The sequence below is a fragment of the Phyllobates terribilis genome, unplaced genomic scaffold, assembly GCF_046119375.1.
Source record: "Phyllobates terribilis strain yellow unplaced genomic scaffold, ASM4611937v1 Scaffold_361__1_contigs__length_1927384, whole genome shotgun sequence".
NCBI classification, from domain to species: domain Eukaryota; kingdom Metazoa; phylum Chordata; class Amphibia; order Anura; family Dendrobatidae; genus Phyllobates; species Phyllobates terribilis.
In genome coordinates this window covers 1,483,849-1,499,160 of record NW_027363121.1, presented here as the reverse complement: position 1 = coordinate 1,499,160, position 15,312 = coordinate 1,483,849, and the positions used below count along the sequence as shown (strand labels likewise).

At 42.6% G+C, this 15,312-nt stretch overlaps 8 non-coding genes across 8 annotated transcripts; all 8 read left to right on the top strand.

The window, feature by feature from the left end:
* Positions 1-325: 325 nt before the first annotated feature.
* LOC141222551 (U2 spliceosomal RNA) lies at positions 326-516 on the top strand. Its single transcript, XR_012290317.1, has one exon. It is a non-coding gene; the product is annotated as a U2 spliceosomal RNA (small nuclear RNA).
* Positions 517-1,631: 1,115 nt separating this feature from the next.
* Positions 1,632-1,822, top strand: LOC141222549 (U2 spliceosomal RNA). The gene has a single exon (XR_012290316.1). It is a non-coding gene; the product is annotated as a U2 spliceosomal RNA (small nuclear RNA).
* Positions 1,823-2,943: 1,121 nt separating this feature from the next.
* On the top strand, positions 2,944-3,134 carry LOC141222548 (U2 spliceosomal RNA). Its single transcript, XR_012290315.1, has one exon. It is a non-coding gene; the product is annotated as a U2 spliceosomal RNA (small nuclear RNA).
* A 1,121-nt stretch (positions 3,135-4,255) lies between these two features.
* On the top strand, positions 4,256-4,446 carry LOC141222547 (U2 spliceosomal RNA). The gene has a single exon (XR_012290314.1). It is a non-coding gene; the product is annotated as a U2 spliceosomal RNA (small nuclear RNA).
* Positions 4,447-5,564: 1,118 nt separating this feature from the next.
* LOC141222789 (U2 spliceosomal RNA) lies at positions 5,565-5,755 on the top strand. Its single transcript, XR_012290542.1, has one exon. It is a non-coding gene; the product is annotated as a U2 spliceosomal RNA (small nuclear RNA).
* Positions 5,756-6,879: 1,124 nt separating this feature from the next.
* On the top strand, positions 6,880-7,070 carry LOC141222795 (U2 spliceosomal RNA). Its single transcript, XR_012290548.1, has one exon. It is a non-coding gene; the product is annotated as a U2 spliceosomal RNA (small nuclear RNA).
* Positions 7,071-13,466: 6,396 nt separating this feature from the next.
* LOC141222322 (U2 spliceosomal RNA) lies at positions 13,467-13,661 on the top strand. Its single transcript, XR_012290124.1, has one exon. It is a non-coding gene; the product is annotated as a U2 spliceosomal RNA (small nuclear RNA).
* Positions 13,662-14,782: 1,121 nt separating this feature from the next.
* LOC141222546 (U2 spliceosomal RNA) lies at positions 14,783-14,973 on the top strand. The gene has a single exon (XR_012290313.1). It is a non-coding gene; the product is annotated as a U2 spliceosomal RNA (small nuclear RNA).
* The last annotated feature ends 339 nt before the right edge of the window (positions 14,974-15,312 follow it).

Below are 15,312 nucleotides of genomic sequence, written 5' to 3'. Positions count from 1 at the left end.
GGAGAGGTATGTAATCAGCAGCCCTCCTGCTAAGGGTAGACAGCTGCTCGTTCCACCCCACCCCCCGCCTTAATTGGTTCTCCTCCCTTCCAACGGTGTTGAGGCGGGTGGGAACAGCAGGGGGTGAAGGTGCTGTGTTTAAAGAGGTGGAGTTATGCAGATCTAAAACGCGTGGATTGCAGCAGCAGCAAGCCGAAAAGTGCAGGCATGTAAGGGATCTAGAGGTTGACAACATGTCTTCTTAACGGGAGTCCAGGAGCTCATCTCCACAAATGGACTTTTCAGGATGCTTGGGTGGCTCCGTAGTTTGAAACCAATTCTGGTTATCGCTTCTCGGCCTTTTGGCTAAGATCAAGTGTAGTATCTGTTCTTATCAGTTTAATATCTGATACGTCCCCTATCTGGGGACCATATATTAAATGGATTTTTAGAACAGGGAGATGGAAAAAGAGCTTGCTCTGTCCACTCCACGCATTGACCTGGTATTGCAGTATCTCCAGGACCGGTGCACCCCTTCTTTAATGCAGTTTCTAAAATCAGAAAGAATTGAATTCAATGTTTTTTGTTCATTTTGCTTGTTTGTCGGATTTTGGGATGGACTCTTTGGCTTTGCTTTTCTTCTCCTCATTGGATTTTTCATGTTCAAAGTTGCAGAAGCCAGATTACAAGCTCATTTTGGTTCAACTTCAGCAACTGTGCATTGCATTGCCATGTAATGTAATGAAATGCTATCTTTCTAGCTCTCCCTTTTTACTTCCTTTTGGATAAACAGACATATTAGGCAAGCATTTTGGAGCTTTCACCTAAATAACTACAGGTGGTGAGATAAGCTGCACAATATAATTGACCTTTCAGTATATTGTTGCACACACACCATCTATTTAGCAAATGCCCTTGTTATCAACAGCAGCCTTTTAAACTCACCTGAGCTAACAGGTATGTGCGCTGGTTACTCTGCTGCGCTTAAAATTTCTTTTTTGGTTTGCTACAATGCCTTTTCTGAAACGTTGTCTCCCTCTGCTGGAACACTGACTTCTTTCATTTAATGCCTGCAGACTATAAAAAAGAACCCAACCCAAAAAGTTTGGTTGATTAGTCTGTGGCATTCTGTTAAACTGTTGCTTATGGCGGTCTCTGTGAGCTTCTCAGCGACATTCAGCCAGCCAGGTATCCTGCCTGCAGTAGATGGAATGTGGCAATGGAACGCTGGCTGCGCGTGTCATAATAGGCTCTGAGCCTTTATATACCTGTGCACAGCAGCAGCCACCTTCAGTCTGCTGCTGGACAGCCAGCAGCAGCAGCAGCAGGAGAGGTATGTAATCAGCAGCCCTCCTGCTAAGGGTAGACAGCTGCTCGTTCCACCCCACCCCCCGCCTTAATTGGTTCTCCTCCCTTCCAACGGTGTTGAGGCGGGTGGGAACAGCAGGGGGTGAAGGTGCTGTGTTTAAAGAGGTGGAGTTATGCAGATCTAAAACGCGTGGATTGCAGCAGCAGCAAGCCGAAAAGTGCAGGCATGTAAGGGATCTAGAGGTTGACAACATGTCTTCTTAACGGGAGTCCAGGAGCTCATCTCCACAAATGGACTTTTCAGGATCCTTGGGTGGCTCCGTAGTTTGAAACTAATTCTGGTTATCGCTTCTCGGCCTTTTGGCTAAGATCAAGTGTAGTATCTGTTCTTATCAGTTTAATATCTGATACGTCCCCTATCTGGGGACCATATATTAAATGGATTTTTAGAACAGGGAGATGGAAAAAGAGCTTGCTCTGTCCACTCCACGCATTGACCTGGTATTGCAGTATCTCCAGGACCGGTGCACCCCTTCTTTAATGCAGTTTCTAAAATCAGAAAGAATTGAATTCAATGTTTTTTGTTCATTTTGCTTGTTTGTCAGATTTTGGGATGGACTCTTTGGCTTTGCTTTTCTTCTCCTCATTGGATTTTTCATGTTCAAAGTTGCAGAAGCCAGATTACAAGCTCATTTTGGTTCAACTTCAGCAACTGTGCATTGCATTGCCATGTAATGTAATGAAATGCTATCTTTCTAGCTCTCCCTTTTTACTTCCTTTTGGATAAACAGACATATTAGGCAAGCATTTTGGAGCTTTCACCTAAATAACTACAGGTGGTGAGATAAGCTGCACAATATAATTGACCTTTCAGTATATTGTTGCACACACACCATCTATTTAGCAAATGCCCTTGTTATCAACAGCAGCCTTTTAAACTCACCTGAGCTAACAGGTATGTGCGCTGGTTACTCTGCTGCGCTTAAAATTTCTTTTTTGGTTTGCTACAATGCCTTTTCTGAAACGTTGTCTCCCTCTGCTGGAACACTGACTTCTTTCATTTAATGCCTGCAGACTATAAAAGAGAACCCAACCCAAAAAGTTTGGTTGATTAGTCTGTGGCATTCTGTTAAACTGTTGCTTATGGCGGTCTCTGTGAGCTTCTCAGCGACATTCAGCCAGCCAGGTATCCTGCCTGCAGTAGATGGAATGTGGCAATGGAACGCTGGCTGCGCGTGTCATAATAGGCTCTGAGCCTTTATATACCTGTGCACAGCAGCAGCCACCTTCAGTCTGCTGCTGGACAGCCAGCAGCAGCAGCAGCAGCAGCAGGAGAGGTGTGTAATCAGCAGCCCTCCTGCTAAGGGTAGACAGCTGCTCGTTCCACCCCACCCCCCGCCTTAATTGGTTCTCCTCCCTTCCAACGGTGTTGAGGCGGGTGGGAACCGCAGGGGGTGAAGGTGCTGTGTTTAAAGAGGTGGAGTTATGCAGATCTAAAACGCGTGGATTGCAGCAGCAGCAAGCCGAAAAGTGCAGGCATGTAAGGGATCTAGAGGTTGACAACATGTCTTCTTAACGGGAGTCCAGGAGCTCATCTCCACAAATGGACTTTTCAGGATCCTTGGGTGGCTCCGTAGTTTGAAACCAATTCTGGTTATCGCTTCTCGGCCTTTTGGCTAAGATCAAGTGTAGTATCTGTTCTTATCAGTTTAATATCTGATACGTCCCCTATCTGGGGACCATATATTAAATGGATTTTTAGAACAGGGAGATGGAAAAAGAGCTTGCTCTGTCCACTCCACGCATTGACCTGGTATTGCAGTATCTCCAGGACCGGTGCACCCCTTCTTTAATGCAGTTTCTAAAATCAGAAAGAATTGAATTCAATGTTTTTTGTTCATTTTGCTTGTTTGTCGGATTTTGGGATGGACTCTTTGGCTTTGCTTTTCTTCTCCTCATTGGATTTTTCATGTTCAAAGTTGCAGAAGCCAGATTACAAGCTCATTTTGGTTCAACTTCAGCAACTGTGCATTGCATTGCCATGTAATGTAATGAAATGCTATCTTTCTAGCTCTCCCTTTTTACTTCCTTTTGGATAAACAGACATATTAGGCAAGCATTTTGGAGCTTTCACCTAAATAACTACAGGTGGTGAGATAAGCTGCACAATATAATTGACCTTTCAGTATATTGTTGCACACACACCATCTATTTAGCAAATGCCCTTGTTATCAACAGCAGCCTTTTAAACTCACCTGAGCTAACAGGTATGTGCGCTGGTTACTCTGCTGCGCTTAAAATTTCTTTTTTGGTTTGCTACAATGCCTTTTCTGAAACGTTGTCTCCCTCTGCTGGAACACTGACTTCTTTCATTTAATGCCTGCAGACTATAAAAGAGAACCCAACCCAAAAAGTTTGGTTGATTAGTCTGTGGCATTCTGTTAAACTGTTGCTTATGGCGGTCTCTGTGAGCTTCTCAGCGACATTCAGCCAGCCAGGTATCCTGCCTGCAGTAGATGGAATGTGGCAATGGAACGCTGGCTGCGCGTGTCATAATAGGCTCTGAGCCTTTATATACCTGTGCACAGCAGCAGCCACCTTCAGTCTGCTGCTGGACAGCCAGCAGCAGCAGCAGCAGCAGCAGGAGAGGTGTGTAATCAGCAGCCCTCCTGCTAAGGGTAGACAGCTGCTCGTTCCACCCCACCCCCCGCCTTAATTGGTTCTCCTCCCTTCCAACGGTGTTGAGGCGGGTGGGAACCGCAGGGGGTGAAGGTGCTGTGTTTAAAGAGGTGGAGTTATGCAGATCTAAAACGCGTGGATTGCAGCAGCAGCAAGCCGAAAAGTGCAGGCATGTAAGGGATCTAGAGGTTGACAACATGTCTTCTTAACGGGAGTCCAGGAGCTCATCTCCACAAATGGACTTTTCAGGATCCTTGGGTGGCTCCGTAGTTTGAAACCAATTCTGGTTATCGCTTCTCGGCCTTTTGGCTAAGATCAAGTGTAGTATCTGTTCTTATCAGTTTAATATCTGATACGTCCCCTATCTGGGGACCATATATTAAATGGATTTTTAGAACAGGGAGATGGAAAAAGAGCTTGCTCTGTCCACTCCACGCATTGACCTGGTATTGCAGTATCTCCAGGACCGGTGCACCCCTTCTTTAATGCAGTTTCTAAAATCAGAAAGAATTGAATTCAATGTTTTTTGTTCATTTTGCTTGTTTGTCGGATTTTGGGATGGACTCTTTGGCTTTGCTTTTCTTCTCCTCATTGGATTTTTCATGTTCAAAGTTGCAGAAGCCAGATTACAAGCTCATTTTGGTTCAACTTCAGCAACTGTGCATTGCATTGCCATGTAATGTAATGAAATGCTATCTTTCTAGCTCTCCCTTTTTACTTCCTTTTGGATAAACAGACATATTAGGCAAGCATTTTGGAGCTTTCACCTAAATAACTACAGGTGGTGAGATAAGCTGCACAATATAATTGACCTTTCAGTATATTGTTGCACACACACCATCTATTTAGCAAATGCCCTTGTTATCAACAGCAGCCTTTTAAACTCACCTGAGCTAACAGGTATGTGCGCTGGTTACTCTGCTGCGCTTAAAATTTCTTTTTTGGTTTGCTACAATGCCTTTTCTGAAACGTTGTCTCCCTCTGCTGGAACACTGACTTCTTTCATTTAATGCCTGCAGACTATAAAAAAGAACCCAACCCAAAAAGTTTGGTTGATTAGTCTGTGGCATTCTGTTAAACTGTTGCTTATGGCGGTCTCTGTGAGCTTCTCAGCGACATTCAGCCAGCCATGTATCCTGCCTGCAGTAGATGGAATGTGGCAATGGAACGCTGGCTGCGCGTGTCATAATAGGCTCTGAGCCTTTATATACCTGTGCACAGCAGCAGCCACCTTCAGTCTGCTGCTGGACAGCCAGCAGCAGCAGCAGCAGCAGGAGAGGTATGTAATCAGCAGCCCTCCTGCTAAGGGTAGACAGCTGCTCGTTCCACCCCACCCCCCGCCTTAATTGGTTCTCCTCCCTTCCAACGGTGTTGAGGCGGGTGGGAACAGCAGGGGGTGAAGGTGCTGTGTTTAAAGAGGTGGAGTTATGCAGATCTAAAACGCGTGGATTGCAGCAGCAGCAAGCCGAAAAGTGCAGGCATGTAAGGGATCTAGAGGTTGACAACATGTCTTCTTAACGGGAGTCCAGGAGCTCATCTCCACAAATGGACTTTTCAGGATCCTTGGGTGGCTCCGTAGTTTGAAACCAATTCTGGTTATCGCTTCTCGGCCTTTTGGCTAAGATCAAGTGTAGTATCTGTTCTTATCAGTTTAATATCTGATACGTCCCCTATCTGGGAACCATATATTAAATGGATTTTTAGAACAGGGAGATGGAAAAAGAGCTTGCTCTGTCCACTCCACGCATTGACCTGGTATTGCAGTATCTCCAGGACCGGTGCACCCCTTCTTTAATGCAGTTTCTAAAATCAGAAAGAATTGAATTCAATGTTTTTTGTTCATTTTGCTTGTTTGTCGGATTTTGGGATGGACTCTTTGGCTTTGCTTTTCTTCTCCTCATTGGATTTTTCATGTTCAAAGTTGCAGAAGCCAGATTACAAGCTCATTTTGGTTCAACTTCAGCAACTGTGCATTGCATTGCCATGTAATGTAATGAAATGCTATCTTTCTAGCTCTCCCTTTTTACTTCCTTTTGGATAAACAGACATATTAGGCAAGCATTTTGGAGCTTTCACCTAAATAACTACAGGTGGTGAGATAAGCTGCACAATATAATTGACCTTTCAGTATATTGTTGCACACACACCATCTATTTAGCAAATGCCCTTGTTATCAACAGCAGCCTTTTAAACTCACCTGAGCTAACAGGTATGTGCGCTGGTTACTCTGCTGCGCTTAAAATTTCTTTTTTGGTTTGCTACAATGCCTTTTCTGAAACGTTGTCTCCCTCTGCTGGAACACTGACTTCTTTCATTTAATGCCTGCAGACTATAAAAGAGAACCCAACCCAAAAAGTTTGGTTGATTAGTCTGTGGCATTCTGTTAAACTGTTGCTTATGGCGGTCTCTGTGAGCTTCTCAGCGACATTCAGCCAGCCAGGTATCCTGCCTGCAGTAGATGGAATGTGGCAATGGAATGCTGGCTGCGCGTGTCATAATAGGCTCTGAGCCTTTATATACCTGTGCACAGCAGCAGCCACCTTCAGTCTGCTGCTGGACAGCCAGCAGCAGCAGCAGCAGCAGCAGCAGGAGAGGTATGTAATCAGCAGCCCTCCTGCTAAGGGTAGACAGCTGCTCGTTCCACCCCACCCCCCGCCTTAATTGGTTCTCCTCCCTTCCAACGGTGTTGAGGCGGGTGGGAACAGCAGGGGGTGAAGGTGCTGTGTTTAAAGAGGTGGAGTTATGCAGATCTAAAACGCGTGGATTGCAGCAGCAGCAAGCCGAAAAGTGCAGGCATGTAAGGGATCTAGAGGTTGACAACATGTCTTCTTAACGGGAGTCCAGGAGCTCATCTCCACAAATGGACTTTTCAGGATCCTTGGGTGGCTCCGTAGTTTGAAACCAATTCTGGTTATCGCTTCTCGGCCTTTTGGCTAAGATCAAGTGTAGTATCTGTTATTATCAGTTTAATATCTGATACGTCCCCTATCTGGGGACCATATATTAAATGGATTTTTAGAACAGGGAGATGGAAAAAGAGCTTGCTCTGTCCACTCCACGCATTGACCTGGTATTGCAGTATCTCCAGGACCGGTGCACCCCTTCTTTAATGCAGTTTCTAAAATCAGAAAGAATTGAATTCAATGTTTTTTGTTCATTTTGCTTGTTTGTCGGATTTTGGGATGGACTCTTTGGCTTTGCTTTTCTTCTCCTCATTGGATTTTTCATGTTCAAAGTTGCAGAAGCCAGATTACAAGCTCATTTTGGTTCAACTTCAGCAACTGTGCATTGCATTGCCATGTAATGTAATGAAATGCTATCTTTCTAGCTCTCCCTTTTTACTTCCTTTTGGATAAACAGACATATTAGGCAAGCATTTTGGAGCTTTCACCTAAATAACTACAGGTGGTGAGATAAGCTGCACAATATAATTGACCTTTCAGTATATTGTTGCACACACACCATCTATTTAGCAAATGCCCTTGTTATCAACAGCAGCCTTTTAAACTCACCTGAGCTAACAGGTATGTGCGCTGGTTACTCTGCTGCGCTTAAAATTTCTTTTTTGGTTTGCTACAATGCCTTTTCTGAAACGTTGTCTCCCTCTGCTGGAACACTGACTTCTTTCATTTAATGCCTGCAGACTATAAAAGAGAACCCAACCCAAAAAGTTTGGTTGATTAGTCTGTGGCATTCTGTTAAACTGTTGCTTATGGCGGTCTCTGTGAGCTTCTCAGCGACATTCAGCCAGCCAGGTATCCTGCCTGCAGTAGATGGAATGTGGCAATGGAACGCTGGCTGCGCGTGTCATAATAGGCTCTGAGCCTTTATATACCTGTGCACAGCAGCAGCCACCTTCAGTCTGCTGCTGGACAGCCAGCAGCAGCAGCAGCAGCAGCAGGAGAGGTATGTAATCAGCAGCCCTCCTGCTAAGGGTAGACAGCTGCTCGTTCCACCCCACCCCCCGCCTTAATTGGTTCTCCTCCCTTCCAACGGTGTTGAGGCGGGTGGGAACAGCAGGGGGTGAAGGTGCTGTGTTTAAAGAGGTGGAGTTATGCAGATCTAAAATGCGTGGATTGCAGCAGCAGCAAGCCGAAAAGTGCAGGCATGTAAGGGATCTAGAGGTTGACAACATGTCTTCTTAATGGGAGTCCAGGAGCTCATCTCCACAAATGGACTTTTCAGGATCCTTGGGTGGCTCCGTAGTTTGAAACCAATTCTGGTTATCGCTTCTCGGCCTTTTGGCTACGATCAAGTGCTTTATTGCAGGAGATTGTGGTTGAAGGGCACTCGGGTACCCCTCTCCTTGGCCTGGCAGGATCGTCCACTTTGGTGGACTTAACCTGCTTGCTGCTATTAGGGAGAGGGCTTAGTCCCAGGGTAACGAGTTGCGATCCCCCAGCTTCCAGGTGTTTTTCGCTGCAAGAACACTGGGAGCGCAGATTGCAAGCGGCTGCAATTTGCAACCTTGTTGCGTTTTTCCATGGAGGTTGACCCTAACCTCGTGCCTCTTTATGCGAGGCTAAAAAACTCTATCCGAGTTCACTTCACGGCGGGTGGCTCGGATATGAGGAAATTAGGGTATGTAGTCCAGGACGTGCTCAGGAACCTTCTTGGCGTACAAAGGAATGAAATTCTCTCCATCCAGGATTATCCCAGAAGAGGTGACTATGACATCACATTCACCGGAGAAGGTATTTTTAGAGATGTATTAGAAAAGTTAAAAAAAGTTGAAAATAGTCCTGTTTTGAAAGGGATACAAATTGTTGAGCACGTCCTGGATGAGGTAAGACTGGTTATTGTAAAAATATTTTCGCCCTTTGTTTCTGCTCCAGAAGTAATGTCATTTCTAGCAATTTATTTTAAAAGTGTTAAATGTATTGGGAAGATATTAAACGAATATAAAATATGGACATCTAAGTGGAAATTCCTTGTGAAGTGTACAAGAGATCCAAATACACCAGGTGGTATACGGCTCCCCCCTGCCCGTTTCAAAATTGGGCAAACAAATGGGGATTTCTTCTTTTCTGGGATGCCAGTATATTGCAGAAATTGTGGGCGCTATGGTCATTCAAAAGAAAACTGTCATGTATCATGTAGAAATTGTGCTAGTGAAGAACATGAGACAAAAGAATGCCCTAAGGAAAAGAAATGCAGTTTTTGCCAGACTCCAGGTCACTTTTATTTTTCTTGCCCTCACAGATTTCGGGAAGATGAGCAAAATGGGAAGTCCAAGACGTCCGACCAAGGACCAAAAGATCAGACCACCCCTCAGGAGGAGGAACAACAACCTGGAGCCTCTGGAGACAATAAGGGCGTACCAAATAGTGAAGTGTCTCCAGAGTCTATGACAGGTAAAATACCAAATCCCAAAACCTGGCTGCAGGACCTGCGGGAGTCCAAAAGGAGGGCTGAGAAGGAGCAGAAGGGCACTACTGGTAAGGTCAAAAGGGACCGGCAAAAGGCCGACACAGAAGCCCATGCCCAGTCTGGGTCTCCTAGTGCTGAGGGCGCTGAGTGGATAAAGGTGGGTCCTAAGAAAAAGAAAAAGGGTGGTTCGGAGGAGGCAGCAGGAGGTGAACAGATGGACACTTCTCCTGAAGGGGACGTGGACGCTGGACCCTCAGGGGTTTCGGTCTCCGCTGCTACAGGTGGGGACCGGGATCTTGCTGCCTCTGAAGAGTCAGAGGCTCTGCCTTGTGCGCAACCTCCTCCTATAGGACGACCTTCTACAGGTCAAACAGGGGCGGCGGAACCCCTCGGAGACCCACCTGATGAGGAACTGCATGGCCAGCCAATGGAGACCCAGCGGGTTCTGCCAGCCAGCCCTCCGAGCTATGCCAGTGTAGCGTCGGGTTTATATAAATGTGGTAATCTTTCCTCCTCCACGGAGACTCTCGTGACGATACTATCAGATGAGGAGGGAGGCGCAAGCCCAGTGGTCTGATCAGGTTCATCGGACAGGTAAATTCGTTGCTCTTAGTTACCTAAGTAAAATTTCTACATTTTCTAATGATGGCTGAACTCAAAGGTATTTCCCTCAACGTGAGAGGCATAAAATCTAACACGAGAAGAACTGCTCTTTTTAATTTTTTTACGTGTTTTACTGCATCTGTATTTTTTCTGCAAGAATGTAATATCCCACATGAAATGTCATATCAAAAATATAAAGATGAGTGGAAGTGTGGGCCATCTGTCTGGTCCGGATCGAATGCTGCAGGATCAGCGGGTGTAGCCATACTTTTTAAAGGGAACGTTTTAATTGATTTTATTCAGGAAATTTTACCAGGTCGTATTTTATTAGTGAAAGCTTTTATTGATGGTATTAGATGGCAGTTTTTAAATTTTTATGGATCAACAGAGAAAAATGAAAGAGCCGAAATGCTTGATCTTTTACCATTATTTATTAATAACTCTGAACCTTTTATCTTAGCAGGGGATTTTAATTGTGTTTTAAAAGGTGAAAACCGGCGCTCCAGCTCTGTAAGCAGGAACTACGATAAAACCTCAGGTATGCTACATGATATAGTCAAAGATGCTAAATTGATAGACATATATAAAGAGTGTCATAGTGATAGCCCAGAGGACGCCGGTTTCACTTGGAGCAATGCTAATTGTAGCTCTAGGATTGATTTTATTTTTGGTTCAGATAAAACAATACCTGCCAAATGTGAAGTTTTAACTAATATATTTTCAGACCATAAACTTTTATCCTTTACCATAAAAGTAAATGACAACAAAAAATGTGGTAAGAAAAGCTGGAAAATGAACGTATCCCTTTTAACCGACCCGCAGATTTTATCAGATTTTATTGAGTTTTATAGGAAATGTAGAAAAGGGAAAAAAACAAATGAGACTATGAGTGTATGGTGGGATAGAATGAAAGTAAAAATAAAAGACTTTTTTATTAAAAAGAGTATATGTAGAGCCAAAGAAAAATATGAAGAATATAGAATTTTAAATACCCGCCTACAAACATTATTTAAGCTCAGAGACAATGGGATAGATGTACAAGTTGATATTTCAAACTTAAAAGAAGAGATTTCAAAATGGCTAGAACAAAAAGGAAAAGAGATAATTTTTCGTTCTAGAGTACAACATATAGAAGAAAATGAAAAGTGTTCCAGATATTTTTTTAGGAAAAATAAAAAAGAAAAAGTGATAATTGACCATATAGATGGTGAGAATAATATAAAAAATATGCTGGGTAAAGTTGAGGGTTTTTTTTCTAATCTTTTTAATGGAAAAAATATAGATAATAAATTAATGGATGATTCGCTGCAAGGACTAACAGCTGTTTTAGATCCCGCATCCCAAGAGTTTTTATCCCAAGTTTTAACGGAACAAGAAGTGTTAAAAACTATTAAAAGTTTTAAAACTGGAAAGGTCCCTGGTCCTGATGGCATCCCAATAGAATTTTATGTATGTTTTTATGATATTTTAAAAGATGATTTGTTTTATTTGTTTACTGAGGTTTTTAATAATAAGGTTTTATTAAATTCCTGGAAGAAAGGTGAAGTCTCCCTCCTATACAAAAAAGGCGATAAATCAAAATTAGAAAACTGGAGACCAATAACACTTTTAAATTGTGACTATAAAATAATGGCTAAAATTTGTGCAAATCGTCTAAAAGAAGTCATCAGCAAAGTTATTCATTCTAATCAAGTGTGTGGGGTGCCGGGGCGCAGTATATGGGACAATCTGAATTTAGTGAAAGACTGTATTGAGGATGTGAAAGACAGAAAGGGGAAAATGGCGATTTTATCTATTGATTTTGAAAAAGCATTTGACCGTGTCTCACACTTTTATCTTTTTAAAGTTTTAGAGAAAATGGGCATACCAGAAGGGTTTTTACTATCGCTTAAAGCATTTTACAAGGATTGTACAAGTAAGATTTTAGTGAATGGTTTTAAGACACAAGAGGTATTTTTACGGTCAGGGGTGAAACAGGGATGCCCTCTGTCCCCCCTACTGTTTATCTGTGCACTGGAACCAATGTTATGTGCAATACGCCAAAATAAACAGATATGCGGTGTCCCTCTGCCTGGAAGCGGTGGCTTGGAGGCCAAGGTTGTAGGCTACATGGATGACGTGGCGGTCTTGTGTACAGATGCACCATCACTTACGGCCACTCTCCATCAAGTGCAATCCTTTTGCCTAGCTTCTGGTTTTAAAATCAATTTTAATAAATGTAACATTTTAAGTGTTGGGGGGATGATTTTACGTGATGTACCAATTAATGTCTCCGAATCCATTTCCATTTTAGGTATATCATTCACTGAAAATAATGATGGTTATAATAGTTGGGAAACAGTTACACAGAAAGTAAATACGAAAATATGTATGTGGAACATGAGGAGACTTACAATGGAGGGTAAAGTATTGGTTTTAAAGATGGTGATTTTACCTCTTTTATTGTATCTTAGCATGGTTTTCCCCCCGCCTGTTAATGTTTTAAAAAAGATAACCAAAACCTGTTTTACCTTCTTTTGGAACTCAAAAATGGAAAAGCTGAAAAGAGAAATCGTGATGAAATCAAAAGTAAAAGGTGGTAAAGATTTTCCAGATTTTAATAGGTTTCTTTTAATCTATCTGTTCGTTTACTGTTTTAATGCCCTTTTTAAGAATCACTATTGGTCCTTTTTTATGCGTTTTAATACAGAATTTTTTATGAGAAAGTTTGGATGGTATGAAGTTAATATATCTGTGCCCCATGCTTTTAATTTGTCGACGCATTATGAGATTTTAAGGAAAATAGTGTCCGATTTTAATTTAGGGACTAAGAAAATAGAGGAATTAAGAAATAGAAAGAAACTAATTAAAGAAATACGTAAAAGTGAGGAAATATGTAATGTTGACAGATATGATGATGACAAATCTATGTCTATCTGGAAAATGATTAACGTTTTTTATCTTTTTAATGAACAGAGAGATCTGGCTTGGAGTTGCATGCACCGCTGTCTTCCTTGCCGGGCATTCCAATACAGAAGAGGATTTGTGAGGTCTGCCATCTGCCCAAGAGCCGGATGCCAAGAAGAGGAAACGGTGGAACATCTATTATGGACATGTAATTTTGCAAAGGATTTCTGGAGAAGACTGCTCCCCCTACTGGAAAGGGTGGCAGACCTCAAGGACTTTACATATAAAACTGTGCTATACGGACTTATGGAATGCCCCACAATGGACCAGTACACAATGGCTTGGAAGACAGTGAACTGCGCCAAGTCATCTCTCTGGAAAGCGCGCAACATTGCTATTTTTAAACAAGATGTTTTATCAGTGAATGATGTTTTAAGTTTATGTTTATGTGAAATGTATACTTATTATTTAATTGACAAAAAGAAGAATGTACATATTTCCAAAAAATGGCTTGTTGACCAATGGAACCTAATTATTTAAAATCTTTGTATTTTTTTGTTTTGTAAATTTCATTTGTCTTTTAACGTTTGGTATTTGTTAAATTATGCTTGTAATTTGTTAAAGTTTTAATAAACGGTTTTATCCCTCTGCAGGGGATAGCCAAATTAAAAAAAAAAAAAAAATCTGTTCTTATCAGTTTAATATCTGACACGTCCCCTATCTGGGGACCATATATTAAATGGATTTTTAGAACAGGGAGATGGAAAAAGAGCTTGCTCTGTCCACTCCACGCATTGACCTGGTATTGCAGTATCTCCAGGACCGGTGCACCCCTTCTTTAATGCAGTTTCTAAAATCAGAAAGAATTGAATTCAATGTTTTTTGTTCATTTTGCTTGTTTGTCGGATTTTGGGATGGACTCTTTGGCTTTGCTTTTCTTCTCCTCATTGGATTTTTCATGTTCAAAGTTGCAGAAGCCAGATTACAAGCTCATTTTGGTTCAACTTCAGCAACTGTGCATTGCATTGCCATGTAATGTAATGAAATGCTATCTTTCTAGCTCTCCCTTTTTACTTCCTTTTGGATAAACAGACATATTAGGCAAGCATTTTGGAGCTTTCACCTAAATAACTACAGGTGGTGAGATAAGCTGCACAATATAATTGACCTTTCAGTATATTGTTGCACACACACCATCTATTTAGCAAATGCCCTTGTTATCAACAGCAGCCTTTTAAACTCACCTGAGCTAACAGGTATGTGCGCTGGTTACTCTGCTGCGCTTAAAATTTCTTTTTTGGTTTGCTACAATGCCTTTTCTGAAACGTTGTCTCCCTCTGCTGGAACACTGACTTCTTTCATTTAATGCCTGCAGACTATAAAAGAGAACCCAACCCAAAAAGTTTGGTTGATTAGTCTGTGGCATTCTGTTAAACTGTTGCTTATGGCGGTCTCTGTGAGCTTCTCAGCGACATTCAGCCAGCCAGGTATCCTGCCTGCAGTAGATGGAATGTGGCAATGGAACGCTGGCTGCGCGTGTCATAATAGGCTCTGAGCCTTTATATACCTGTGCACAGCAGCAGCCACCTTCAGTCTGCTGCTGGACAGCCAGCAGCAGCAGCAGCAGCAGCAGGAGAGGTATGTAATCAGCAGCCCTCCTGCTAAGGGTAGACAGCTGCTCGTTCCACCCCACCCCCCGCCTTAATTGGTTCTCCTCCCTTCCAACGGTGTTGAGGCGGGTGGGAACAGCAGGGGGTGAAGGTGCTGTGTTTAAAGAGGTGGAGTTATGCAGATCTAAAACGCGTGGATTGCAGCAGCAGCAAGCCGAAAAGTGCAGGCATGTAAGGGATCTAGAGGTTGACAACATGTCTTCTTAACGGGAGTCCAGGAGCTCATCTCCACAAATGGACTTTTCAGGATCCTTGGGTGGCTCCGTAGTTTGAAACCAATTCTGGTTATCGCTTCTCGGCCTTTTGGCTAAGATCAAGTGTAGTATCTGTTCTTATCAGTTTAATATCTGATACGTCCCCTATCTGGGGACCATATATTAAATGGATTTTTAGAACAGGGAGATGGAAAAAGAGCTTGCTCTGTCCACTCCACGCATTGACCTGGTATTGCAGTATCTCCAGGACCGGTGCACCCCTTCTTTAATGCAGTTTCTAAAATCAGAAAGAATTGAATTCAATGTTTTTTGTTCATTTTGCTTGTTTGTCGGATTTTGGGATGGACTCTTTGGCTTTGCTTTTCTTCTCCTCATTGGATTTTTCATGTTCAAAGTTGCAGAAGCCAGATTACAAGCTCATTTTGGTTCAACTTCAGCAACTGTGCATTGCATTGCCATGTAATGTAATGAAATGCTATCTTTCTAGCTCTCCCTTTTTACTTCCTTTTGGATAAACAGACATATTAGGCAAGCATTTTGGAGCTTTCACCTAAATAACTACAGGTGGTGAGATAAGCTGCACAATATAATTGACCTTTCAG